Below are 13,944 nucleotides of genomic sequence, written 5' to 3' on the forward strand. Positions count from 1 at the left end.
ATTGTTGCCAGAGCTCTTCGATCGCTACACCACCGAATTAACACACCCACTTTAATCTGAGGGGGAGACGGGCCCCATGGGGTGGGGGGTAGCGTGGTCTCTAAGAGGGGTTAGGGGCACTAAAGGGGGCAGGGGTAGCAGCTGTGGAGGCATCCTCAAATGAAATCAAATCTAATTGTTATCACTGTTGGGCCTGGTGTTATTACTACCACTGTTTACAATTATCTCTAACTGACTAGTCTCGTCCAAGTTCGACTCTTACTCCAGAGATACAGCATAAAGTATGCTTGTCATTACGATTAAAATTGTCAAGTGTATAGATTGAGTAAAATTAAATAGCATATTTTACAGTGCAGTATGAGCCGTAGTTTTCATTCTGTGGACAAACTAATATTCAGAAAATATATATTTTTCAGTGGTCCATGAGACTGATGACTTCTGTTGATAATTCAACCTGAAATATATTTGGTTTTGCATTGAAGGCCTATTCAGATACCATAAACATTCGTCAAAGGGTAAATTCCAGGAAAACCTATTTTCATTATGGAGGACTGTTGAAATCACTGATTTCACACAAGAGGCCAAGAATCGGGTGATTCTATTTACACCAGGATAGAACTGCACATCAGTGTCCTACAGAACTATGTCTGATTTACAGTCTACTTGTGTTGTTTTTATGACAGTCAAACTAAAGACACACATCTGCACAAAAGGTTCAGTGACTGCAGAGTCAACATCTAAAGCGTCTATATTCAGTATAGCTTTCGACTACGGCTGACAATTTCATTTTTTTCTAGTAAGGTGTCAACCAAACATACCAGAATAAAACATATCTGCTTTCATATCTTTATTTCCAAATGATATATCTGCTAAAACAACACAGCCTTGGGAATTTAGGGAAAATTGTCAAGACATTCTATGCTTTCAAAAGGGTCATAGAGTTTAACCTACATGTTTTGGTTCTGACACAGTAACCCGTCATCCATGTTAACCAACATCACTGACCTAAGAACTTACTTCATATGAATCTGCTTTCCACTTGCCCGTGTCACTTTATTCCATAGCAGAGTAATTTTCACGTTAGCGCAGGCATTTAATTGTGGGTAATTAAGCATACTTCTGCACTTTAAGGAGCAGAGTGTGGTTTAATGTGGCTAAATTAACTTCAGTTCAGTTGTGAAATGCAGGGTTAATAGAGGTTGCCACAAGAGCATAGCATATGGACATAGCAACTAAAAACCAGCATATTGGTTTCATTCATATCATCCAAATATATAACATATTTAATTCACTGAGATGGCATTAGATTATCATTTTCGGGACCATCTATATGTTCAGTGAGCTTAGTACTTCTTATCCTCACTTGCAGTGACATTGAAAACTTTTGAAAGTTCTAACATAAATGCGATCTTATTTCAAGCTTGACAATATGAATCTTTCCACAGACTAGGTGCTGAGCAGTGCTTAGTGCGTGAGCCTCAGACAGCAAGGCTTAGTTTATGAGCCCCAAAGTGCAGGACACACTCAGTCCATTTAAATCAAAGAAGCAGATTCTGAGGAAGCCTTTTAATCATTACATACACTACTGACTACGGCTACTATGTATTTTTCAGTATTAGCTCCTTTTACATGGAACTTTAGAAAGTCCAAAAAAAAAAAAAAAAGAAAAAAACCCATAAGAGAATAATGAATTAATTACTGATTGACTGGAGTGCCACATCACTTTGGCAGTGGATATGGATGGGATAATCAGGCATGATGTTTGTGTGTTTGGGTCTCAATGGGGCAGGGCTTTTATAATAATAAGCCTTATGTGCCTAGAAGAAAAAAGGCACCTTTAGGTGCCCAAGTTCAATTAAGTGACAAGCTAAACTATAATGCAGGCAACTTGTATCACATCGTGTAAATACTATAATGTAGAAATACATTAGCAGTATTCACTAAATTACGCTTACTAGTTGCTAATTATTTTCTTACAAAATTTCTTTTTGGTAATTATCTAAAAAATTAGGAACACTGATTTAACTACAGGACCAGCATCTTTGATTCCTATATGAGACCATGCCTAGCCTAGGTGATGCTTTCTGATGGGTAAATATGAATTTGAATAAAGTGGCTGTGCAGCTCATCGTATTTGAATGCACTTGCCAAAATGTTGCACTTTGCGTCCAACCAGAACTTCAGACTAAACAAGCAAAGACCATCACTCTCAAAATTTCAAGTACATGCACTCATACTGTATTTGATGCCAGAGACCTACGGGCAGACTATCTATCTGCCACGACAATTAGCTACAAACAAAACAATCAATGCAAGGACAAGTGCACCATATATCATCCAACATCTCCAGCTCCGTTTACTTCACTCCCGCGCGCCCTTTGCGCGCAGTCCAGTTACAGAATGGCACAGTGTTTTCAGGTTCATCCCGAGGCAAAGTGAATTTGTAAAGCTGCCCAGTTTGAAAAACTAGACACATCCTTGAAATGTGTTAACAAAATGCACTATGAAGCCAAATGCGTTGTGCAAGAAAGCAGGACAACACCCGTACTTTTAGGCTAGACTATATGATCCAGCACGCGCCAACTGTTAGATTTTCGGGGTCCCGTGGGAAGTAGTAGAGGTAAACACTCACCTGACGCTGCGTCCTCACATTGGCTCTGTCTTTTTGCACTCGGATTTCCGGGGTCCCGAGGTCTTCAGCCCCCCAAAACCAACTAGAAACCACAGAAAATCATCTGACGCACAACCTTGCACTGGAATCCGTTGTCAGTCTATCTCATGCTACGCATAAAGGATATAAACACTTGGTGTTATCTTGCAGATGGCAAAAGATACAAATGCAGACTAAACCAAATCTTTAGCAAAAGCAATGAGAACGTGACCTTTAAAAGCATAACTTTGAGAGTAAAATGACAGGTCGCCTACCGCACAGCTTGGCGAAGTCTGACCGCGGTGTGTTAATCTCGGGACGCACTGAGCGCGCACGTGGCGAGTCACGCGCAAGAGCGCACAGAGCAACCGGAGCGGAGGAGGAGAATAGGAAACATGTCAGTGAGAGCCGAGGAGAGGAAAAAAGTGTGAAAGGGGGAGTTGGAGGAAGGAGAAAGTGGAGTAGCACTCGCTGTGGGGTACGACCCCCTCTGCATCAAACTGCTGGCGCCCAACTTTCAGTCTCTTGTACGAAGCAAGCAAGTGCGCTGAGCTCGTGCCAGAGGCAGAAACAAATTGACCGGCGACTGACAGCAAAAAAAAGGGAATCCGCCGCGGAAAATATATGTAGACGGTGGGCAGATTGCAGATCGATCGGGTTATAATTTTGTCCAAAGTCAGAGAAAATAAAGTTCGCCGAGGAATGAAATTTGAAAACAGATGGCGAATCCCTTCGAACTAAATAAGGTTCGATCTCTAGAAATGGAGTGTAGATAATATTTGGTTGGACGTTTGATGGAAAATGACGGATTTTTCATTTTGGACAGGTGGGGGTATATACAGGTTGGGGTGAGGGAGGGCTGCTGGGGACGTGCTTAAGGGGGACACAATGTGTCTAAGGATGAAAACTTGTATTTTTTTTTTTGTCCCCCTGCTGTCCCTATCACCTACCCCCTCTTTCTTTCCACCTCAAAGTGCCTAAATACCCCCAACCAACATTTCTAGTGCTCTTCTAAACCGGAGAGGGGGAGCAGAGAGAAGGAGAGAACACAAGAATACCAAATAAATGAGAAATTTTCGTACAGGCACCGCTTCCGTGCGTTCCATGCTAGCAATAACAATTAAATATCGACCGCTTTTCCAGGCCGGAGAGAACCTGAGATACTCAGAGACTGCCAAGTACTGATACCCCCGCTCCCCCCTCCCTGTATTTCTCCATCTCACATCCACATCCACGTTTCCTTCTTTTTTTCATCCCTCTCTCCGCTGTTCACATGTAATCTGAATCCATCTAATTCCTTCCTAATTCATGTATTCATCAGCTCCACTTGATTCTTCGACTGATTTATTCAGATGTAATTGTGATGCATTAGAAGAATAAGAATCTGATGTCCATCTGGGGCCCTGTGTTTTGCTCACAGACAGGGGATCTGTATACAGATGACCAGAATGACCAAAGTTTACATACTGTACATGCAGACTATACATGCAGGCCTATTATATCTACTATACTAAATCAGCTACCTGTACCAACTACCTGTAAATATTTTTATAAATTTGTCTACCTATCCATACCACCAATATGGACTGAGCTTCTTTATAATAAGTGTGTGTCTTAATTAGAGTGAAGTCTACATTATTTTGGCATTTGGGCATGTCTGAAATGAGTCCAATCCACATCCAGCATAGAATCCAGTCCAGGGTTTGTCTACAGATCATAACTGAGTAATGAAATGGCCTAATTACATAAAATGAATAGCTTATACAGATTTGCTTATTTTAAGATTTGTTTAGGCTCATTTTGAAGTAAATGTTGTGTCCATCACTACATAGCCTTGTTTTATGTCATCCATTCATCTGATGGACTGCTGCGTTGCTTGTTAATGTTGATTTAGGCTGAAAACGCATAGGCATACAGGCTACCAGAGAGACATTTGTACACATCTTGCCAGTGAATGGATCTTGCTGTAACTGATAAGCCCAGTAACCTGAGAAGCGAGTCTCTGATGAGGAGCCTGTGTTAGGTAATAGGTCCGAGGTGATGTGCGAGCATGACATGTTGAAGGAGATTGAAGGCCTTACACTTAAGCCAAAAGATAACTTTTCAAGCGAACATCACAACTATCAAAAGTTTCTCCATCACCGTCATTGCCTCTTCACTTGATTTTTTTTTTTAACCCTCAGAGCTTCTTTCCTTCTTGCACCAGAGCCATTCGATTTCTATTTACCGCCCCCCATCCACCCCACCGTTCCCTCACTCTCCCCATCCGATCTCCCCATTTTCACAGCCTCCCGCCCTCAGCGCACGCTATTAAACCCCATTCTTCTTCCCTCCTGCCCTGCTGCCCTTACTCCCCCCTCAGTCTCCCAGCCAGGTCCCTTTCCTATGCTCTTCTCCCCATCCATCTCGTTTATTCATCATTTGTATTTAATTAGATAATGCATTAATTATTTACGCCCCACTGGCCATACCTGCGCTATAAACATAGCCTACCTTTCCCCACTAACCGACCTCTGGACACGAAAAGTCCCCTCCATTCCACCCTCCCCTGTCTCCCTTTTACCCCATACCTCTTTTCACTCTATTTCTTAGTCTTCCACTCTTTGCCCCCTGCCTGTTTCCCCCCAGTCATCTCTCCCCCGTCTATCTTTCTTCCCCTCATACACTCTCTCCTTTTCTCTCAGTGCCTTGCAGTCGCCTCCATCGGCTAGTCTCTCTCCCCGGCGTTGGAATTATGAAAAATGCGCCCATCGACAGAGCGCCTCAGCTTCGATTAGCCGAGATGGGACATGACAGGCCGCGATCAATACTTATACCGTCCTATAACGTGTCAACTAATGAATCAATCTCGGCTAAATTTTCCATTTTTCAAAAGCCGACGCGAGAGACTGGAATATCCTCTTTTGTAAAGATATTATTATCGATTTCGTCGGCAATTTGACATCGGGGGTAGTTAATTCCACTCTAGAATAAAATTGAAAACACTTGAGATTGAAGTGAGAGAGGCAGAGAGAGGGAGGGAAGGAGGCAAGTGGGGAACAGGAGGGGAGGGGGAGAGACGGTTGTTGACTTGATAAAAGAGGATAGGAAGATAGAAGGAAGGGAAAAGAGGAAGGAAGAAGGAGAGATAAGCCTAGAGTGTGCCATCTATCTCTCTATCTATCTATCTATCTATCTATCTATCTATCTGTCTGTCTGTCTGTCTGTCTGTTTGTCTTGATACTATAATGGTAATGTGTCTTGCATCAGCATGATAGCATGTGATCATACACTTGTATGCATACTGTGATGTATTCAGCATTCAGAAGGATCTGAGGATTCAGAGGAATGGGAAGAATTAAGTGATGGGAGAAAGAACAGATAGAGAAAGTGAGAATTAAAGAAAGAAAGAAAGAAAGATAGAGAGAGAGAGTCAGCACGTGTGTCAGAGTGAAATATAGATGGAGGAGGCCAGTGTGTGTCGGGGTCAGAAAGGTGCAGTGTAACTGTCGACAATCACAGGCTTATTTACCTGTCAAAAACACTATCATCCCACACAGCCACAGCCAAGCAATTTCTGCTGTCGCTCCCTCCCACTTTCTCTCTTTCTCTGCCTCCAATTACAACCTAGAGGGCTATTTCTTTCCTGGACAAAAACACTGCCCCCCTCTCTCTTCCGATTGCCCTCTTTTTCTCTCCCTCTCTTGCCCTTACTCCCTCGTCTTGCCTTAGCCAAGAGTTGCAGAGTGGAAATGAACAAGCTGTAAACACACACCACTTAACTGTGTGTGTGTGTGTGTGTGTGTGTAAGGTAGTTAGTGGAGAACTCTGCATTAGGTAACCAGAACATGAGTTGAGCCACCAGTTTAATGGCTCACACATTTCTTTACTCATGAAGGCCATCATTAAAAATATGCTACATAGCTTCTTCTTGTTCAGACCTTTTTGGTCAGCCAGTGTAAGGTTCATAGTTTTTGTAGTCAAATATAAATAGTAGCTTTCGAGTGTTTTTATCAGCAATAAGTGCATTTATGTACATTTCTTTCTTGACAACACTTGACTAATAAGTCTACAAGGCTACTGTTTTTATGACCACTGTTTTGATATGATATATCTAGGTAAGATTATTCATAAACATGGTCACAGCTTCCATTGCTATGCTACTGATACACAGCTGTATGTTTCAGCAAAACCAGATGACAGACACCAGGTTAATAAATAAAGAGAAATGTGTAAAGGACATTAGACAGGATGCTGAGTAAGTTCCTCCTACTTAATTATAACAAGACAGACGTACTTCTGCCAGGGCCACATCAGCTAGAAATAAGTTTTCTGATTATGAAGTAACTCTTGATGACCTTTCAGTTTCATTATGTGCAGCAGTGTCGTAACCTTGGTGTGATTATTGAGTCCAGTCCCTCATTTGAAACTCATATAGATAATATTAGTAGGACAGCCTTTTTATGTCAGAAACATTGCTAAGATAAGAAATATAATGTTGATACATGATGCAGAAAACTAGTTCATGCTTTTGTTTCCACTAGATTGGACTAATGTAATGCCTAGATTTTTCAGTAGATGCATAAATAGGCTCCAGTCTAGAACGCAGCGGCCAGAGGCCTAGAACCACAATGTTTGATTATATAGTGGTAAATTTGCATATTGATTATAAAATACTATCGATTGTTGATAAAGTTGCGCATGGCCTCGGCCCACAGTACTTACAGATTTCCTCTTAGGTAAAGGTCATCCCAGGGTACTCCCATGCCCGTGTAACCTTCTGATTCTCCCTTTAGATGCTGTCATAGCATTCTGATCACAATATACACCCTTTTAAACCACTTTATGATCAGCATATGTAATAAAGTTCTCTCTTTCTAGTGAGCTGTTAATGTACTCCTGCTACATGACGTGATGCCGGTGCCAGGTTCTGACACGCTTTTATTTTTGTGGGTCCTCTCACCTTTTCGACCTGCCTGATTCATCTTTATTTAGTGATGGATAGTCCCATATGGAAACTTTATGATGATTTTCACTTCCCAAAAACGGTTTATGCCCAACGCTCACCCTTGCTTGAGTGGATAATCTTGCCTGGATACTGCTGACTTATACAGAAGAAGTGCTGCTATAATCATAAATACTTTCGTGTGCTTATTCCAGGACTTTTATTCACAATATGCTCATATTGAACGTCCTTTTAAAGCACTTAGTACTGTTTGACTTTATAGTATATATAGTTAGAGAAGAGAAATGATTTATAAACACACTATATGGTGTCAGTCTAATGAGTTGAGAATCTTTAGAGCCTAGTTCCTCTCCAGATTTCTTCCTCATGTTGTCTCAGAGAGTTTTCCTTCACACTGCCACCTCTGGCTTGAAAACTAAGCATATCAATTTTCTAAAATCGATCACTTTGGGTGGAGGTGGGTGGTTAATCAAGTTTCATGTTTATCATGTTTATCAAGAAGTTTTCTGAATGTTCTAGTCTGTAGTCAGGTTTTACTGAACAGGGCCGATCTTAACTGTCATGAGCTAAAAGGGCAAACAGATGTGGGGCCTAAATCCAAAGGACTACTGCCCAAGCACTGAGTGACAGAGTGACAGATAACACGAGAGGTGGCTATTGCACTGCTTGGCCAATATGTCGACTAGAACAGTTACATGGGTGGCATGTGACTCTTGTAGGCTGCCATTCAGTTACAGCTACACATAAGCAATTAATGGCTGACGGATGCCACATACACCATTGAGGGTTTAGTCAGTGAGTGACTATTTCCAATAAATATGTGAAAAGTTAAGAACAATCACTGCAAAATACAAGAAGATCAGGTCTTAACGTGACCTATAAACTACACTGACAGGGTACTCAAAGTAGTGTTTATTAATGGGCATGAATTATCTAAAAGCCAATTGGCTAAACATGTAATTTCTCTAAATGTTCTCTAGCTTTTGTTTGTATCTTCTTATTTAGATTATGTAAGACTTTAAGTAGAACCTATCATGCATATCTAGAAATTAAGACCTGAGAAATGGATTTTATTGTTTAACTAACTGCATACAATTGTTTTATAGCAACCAAGACAGGCGTGTTTAATTCCCATGTGCATGTGCATAACACTGACGAGCTGATTCCAAGTGATTTTTTTTTAGCTTTGTTGTTAAAGATTAAACTAAAAGAAGAACTAAAAGCAACCCAAAATTTGTAGGAATCATAATAAGTAAAATCAACCATTAGAACCAATGATTGTCTGTTAACCCTAACTTAATCATAATATGAGTGGGCTTTCTTATGAATTCCTATGCATTTTCAGTAGTTGAACAATTTTTCAATGCTTTTGGATTTAAGCAATTTTTCATAATTAGCCATATTTAGACTTGAATGAGTTAGCTATAATGTTCCTAGTTGTGTAATTTTAATTGATGTACTTGGACCCATACAGAATTATTCCACAAACCCTAGGCTTTAAAGCTAGCATTTTAGAGTGGAGAGAGTAGAGCTTTGGGATTAAATTATTTTAAATAGGATAGGCTGCGACTCTACCACGACCTTCACCAGGATAATGCGGCTGTTGAAGATGAATTAATGACTGAATGAAAAAATACTATAGCTCCTAGCATGTTACTGAAAGTGAGTCAAAGAAGTGAGAGAAATATTTGCTACAAAAATTTTGGTAAAAACTTTCTCAAATGCTAAAATGGTAATAACCATATTGAAAAAAACTCATTTACATACACTATATGGCCAAAAGCATGTGGAAACCTGACCATCACACCCATATGTGGGCCTACACCAACTGTTGCCACAAAGCTGGAAGCACAAAATTGTAAAGGATGTCTCTATATACTGCAGCATTATAATTTCACTGAAACTAAGGGGCACAGACATGTTGTCCAGACACCATGACAAGCCTTCCCAGAAGAGTGGAGGTTATTATATCAGCAAAGTGGAGACTACATATGGAATGGGATATTCAAAAAGCACGTATGGGTGTAATGGCCAGGTGTCCACATATTTTTGGCCATCATTTTTGCATTTCACTTTCTATTAATATTATTGAAAACTCATAAAGAAGTTGTTGTATTAAAAATGTCTTACTTTTAATTTGAAGGTCCTCTATGATGTTTGCATAGAGGCAGTAGCCATCTTTAAACTTTTAACTTTAGGCCGTAGCTTTTTGCAAGTGCAACTAGAGTAGAAATGACCCAAGATATAATTCTAATATCCCTAGAAACAAGATAAAAGCCACTTTTTTGTGGCAAGCCTGTCACATCATTCAACAGTTCCAACACAGAATGAGATTAATGAGAGCAGATGTTTACCTGACAAATAGCAATATGGTAGAAAATAAATTGTTACATTAAGAGGGGAGAACAACAGTGTAATACAACCTTCCATGCACAATATAAACAACATTTGAGATCTTCCCCCTGTAAGGTAAGTTACTGAGTTATGGTTTTATAATAGACTTTCCCTTTATCTCATATATCCAAGAATCTACATATTGATCTTGAAAATCTTTACTTTTGTTTCATGTCTCGGCTTCCATCAAATATCCTTGATGACGTTGTACATTTTTGTAGTGATAGAGCCTCCAAAATAGGCCACTTGGAGGTACCATTGATCAAGTCAGGACAAAGTTTAATGTTATTAGGTTTACTAAGAGACTAAAAGGAGATGGCTGAATAGGATGTTTGAGAAGTGGGTACAGAGGTGTTGGACAAAGAGATAAGACCGACAAAGGAGAGCTAGTGCTCATGAGTAGGGAATGTTAGAGTGCAAGTGAAAGAGAGATGGTAAATTGAGTTTGTGTGTGTGTGTGTGTGTGTGTGTGTGTGTTTGTTAATGCGCTGCACTGTGGATTAGTTGAGTAGTTGGGCAGTTGAGCAGAACCAGCCAGCTCTCACAAACCAATCAGGCCTTCATTAGGCCAGGCGGGGGGATCGATTCTCAGCCTGCATCAATTAAACAGGGCCTATCTACCAAGTGCCTGCATATATACCATGTCTAACACACACACACACACCACCACCACCTCCACCACCACCACCTAAAATACATGCTGTTATTTTCTGTAATGTACCTTACAAATAGTATCGTGTATTCATATCCTAGCACTGAGCAACTAAGCAAAGAAACTTTTTAAAGCTCAAACATGTTTTCATTAACATTTTATCTTCATTGTATTAACCTCACAATTACACCCAGGTGTTTTTTTTTAATGGTTGTTCATTTCTATTGCTCACTATCTCTTTTGAGTCTTAGACAATCTGCCACATATAGTAAAGACCGAATGCGTTTCTGTGAAAATCCACCCTTCTTTGAGACGCACAAACACTCACATCATCGATTACACACGATTATGCTCGCCCTTGCGCACAGAAAGGCTAGAGCACACAATTACACGCGCTCCGGACACACTTTTATTAACACTCAATTACACCTGCGCATAAATCACCAACGAGGAGCGCGCGGCACCGTGACCACAGGAGCGCGCATGGATCGTTAGCCTCTGATAGTCACCCAAATTGTGTGTGCGCGCGCTCTCGTGTGTGTGTGTGTGTGTGTGAGAGAGAGAGAGAGAGAGAGAGAGAGAGAATGATATAATAGACTTGTCTGTTTTTGACGATTCCTGGCCCGTCGCGTCACCTGTGCGTGCTTGCATTGAAACGTCAGTCTGAGTGAGCTAACGCATTGTGACAGCGCTTAGATTATAATATCTGGCCCGTATTACTGGGCATTAGCGTCTTTACGGAGCCCCGCCCTCGATCAGCCCGCTCAGGTGGGCCATTTTCAAAGAGGAGAGAGAAATAAATGGGGAACCTAATAACATGTTTCTAGTAGGGTCTAGACAACCTGAGAATGAAGACAATTGGGTAAACTGTGGGTACAAAACAATTACAGGAATCACACACCCTTGAGGCAATTAGTAATACAATCAAAAACGTTCTTAAATGTTTTGGCTGTATTTAGATCAAGATACACCAAAAAAATAAAAATAAAAATAAGTTAGGCGGCTAGAAATTCTACCTAATACAAATGATCTAAAGCATAAAAAATACCATGGCAGCAATTGTGGTTGTTGTACTAGTAAGATAGATGATTAAGCTTCAGCAAACGAGATCTTTTTTAAAGGATGTGTCTAATTATAATGACTTGGGGTGTTATCTGGTTAAGATGAATCTCACAGAAACAGACAACCCCATCCCCCAACAGTTCAGATGATTTACTGGCTGTACACCAACACGCTTGGCTTGCTATTGCTTTTTTAAAAGCCCTCATTCATTCATTCATTCATTCATTCATTCATTCTTCAGTAACTGCTTTATCCGGGTCTGGGTTGCAGTGGATCTGGAGCCTATCCCAGGAACACTTTCACCAAAACCACTTATATCTGCGTCTTGTTGTTTTAATTAGCAAAATTAATAAGTAAGAATAGATTAATACTGTCTCATCTACCCCCAACAACTTCAATCACCGGGCCTGCATAGTGAGGATATATTTGCAAAGCGTAATTAACGCTTAATAAGTAAGTGATTAATTATGATTAGCGCAGGCTTCGGTGCACTCCCAATGTGTTTACTCGTTTGTTCGCCTCAATTCGTCTCTGTCTCTGTGGTGCGATCATCTCAAACTCTATCTACATATCCGGCCCTGAGCAAGTGACGATCGCGCCCATCTCCATTTGCGTCTGAGGCCTATTTGTTCTGCTTGTTGTAGATGGCTGTTTTGTCTATCTATTCATCACCGAGGCATTAGTGGCGGTTCATTTAAAGAGCCTGCTGCACACAGACGTCACGTGATTAGAGAAGCCTTCATTTTTTTTCAAGACATCTTTATTTCTAATATGTGTATGTGAGAGAGAAGGAGAAATGTGGCTTTGAGATGTTCATTATCAGAGGAACAAGATGTCATTAATAGAAAACCACAATGGTGCCACATTACGGCTTTATCCATGGACACCCAGTGTATTAAATTCGTACTTGAAATTATCTTGAAAGGTGAATTGATGACATCACAGCAGCAATAGGTATTTCCTCTGGCAGAATGTACAGGTTATGCACAGTGCTCAGGGACAAACAGGAAATGAGAGTGTTGGTCAGGCGTGCAAAACTCTCTACTTTGATCTTTTCTGTTTTAGTAGACTGGCCATTTTACTGGAACACCAGCAACACCTGAAGATGATAGTGGTTACTTTTGAGACATTTTGTACAAAGAGAGGTTTGGTGGTTCATTTTCCCCCTCACACTTTTGCACTCTCTCACTCACACAATGTTCGTTGCCCAGAAAAATAATTTCTTGGTCATTTCAGCCCCTTTGTGAGTGGTAATCAATTTCTCTTCTTTTCACAATGGTTTGAGAGTGTGAGCAAAGAAGTTTGACCTTCTCTCAAAGATCTATCAATTCATCAGTCCTGTAATCTGTCTATTTATGTTTTGATTGCTTTGCTTTTTTGTACCATTTGATGTGAGAGCATCTATAGCTTCATCTGGGCTCATCTGGTCATCAGTCATCATGTTTTTGTGCAATTATCTAGCCACAATTTACAAAGGGTGGAACATGGGAAAGGGAAAAGGGTCTATAATTTGAGACAACACAGCAATGGGGAAATGCACATATCAAAAGAAGAATGCAGAGCAGTTTGGTGCAACAGATTTATAGAATTAAACTGCATTTTTTTATAATTAAACTAAAAAGTTTTCATTTAATCATTAAAAAAATCATAACATATTTTAAGAAAAAAAGTTCCTCCAGTGGACACTGCACTGATACTAAGTACATACCAGTAGCATTGCTGTGTAAGTGAAAAACCTAAAGGTCAGCGATAGATAGATAGACAGTGTAAACTTCTACAGACCATTTTAGGACCTCTGAGTAACAGCATACATGGCAGCTTTTCTCAACTGCCTACACATGATTCTCAGAGCTATCTCATTACAAAATATCACATTTACAAAATCACGCACACACTTGGGAAAAAATGACAATCAATCAATCAGTAAGTTCTTTTCTGGTTTTCATCTACATCAAAATTTACGCTTTCTCCAGCCAATCCACAGGGTGAATCTTCTAGCACAGCAGATTCAAGCTTGGTGAGAGTTTTCATTCTTCCACTCTTGAAGAGTGCTCGGAAGTGACCAATATGCTTATAAGAATTATGGTCATATGCATCACTCTCAGGGTTGCCAGGTCTGTGTTATGAAATTAGGCCAATTGCTATTCAAATCTAGTCCAGATCTAACTAAACTGTCAGACCCTTCCAAACCCAGCAATAAACTCCTTAATCGTGATTAGTAAATAAACTGTAACTTTGTAA

At 40.3% G+C, this 13,944-nt stretch overlaps 1 protein-coding gene across 1 annotated transcript in view; it reads right to left on the minus strand.

Moving 5' to 3' along the window:
- Positions 1 to 3,416, minus strand: part of erfl1 (Ets2 repressor factor like 1) — a 50,868-nt gene extending 47,452 nt beyond the window's left edge. Inside the window, exons 1-2 of the mRNA XM_026924779.3 lie at positions 2,926 to 3,416; positions 2,633 to 2,714 (exon numbers count right to left, since the gene is read on the minus strand). The gene's annotated coding sequence lies outside the window, so the exon portion shown is untranslated. The remainder of the gene's footprint in view (positions 1 to 2,632; positions 2,715 to 2,925) is intronic.
- Between the last annotated feature and the right edge of the window lie 10,528 nt (positions 3,417 to 13,944).

Source organism: Pangasianodon hypophthalmus, chromosome 22 (assembly GCF_027358585.1).
Source record: "Pangasianodon hypophthalmus isolate fPanHyp1 chromosome 22, fPanHyp1.pri, whole genome shotgun sequence".
Taxonomy (NCBI): Eukaryota; Metazoa; Chordata; class Actinopteri; order Siluriformes; family Pangasiidae; genus Pangasianodon; species Pangasianodon hypophthalmus.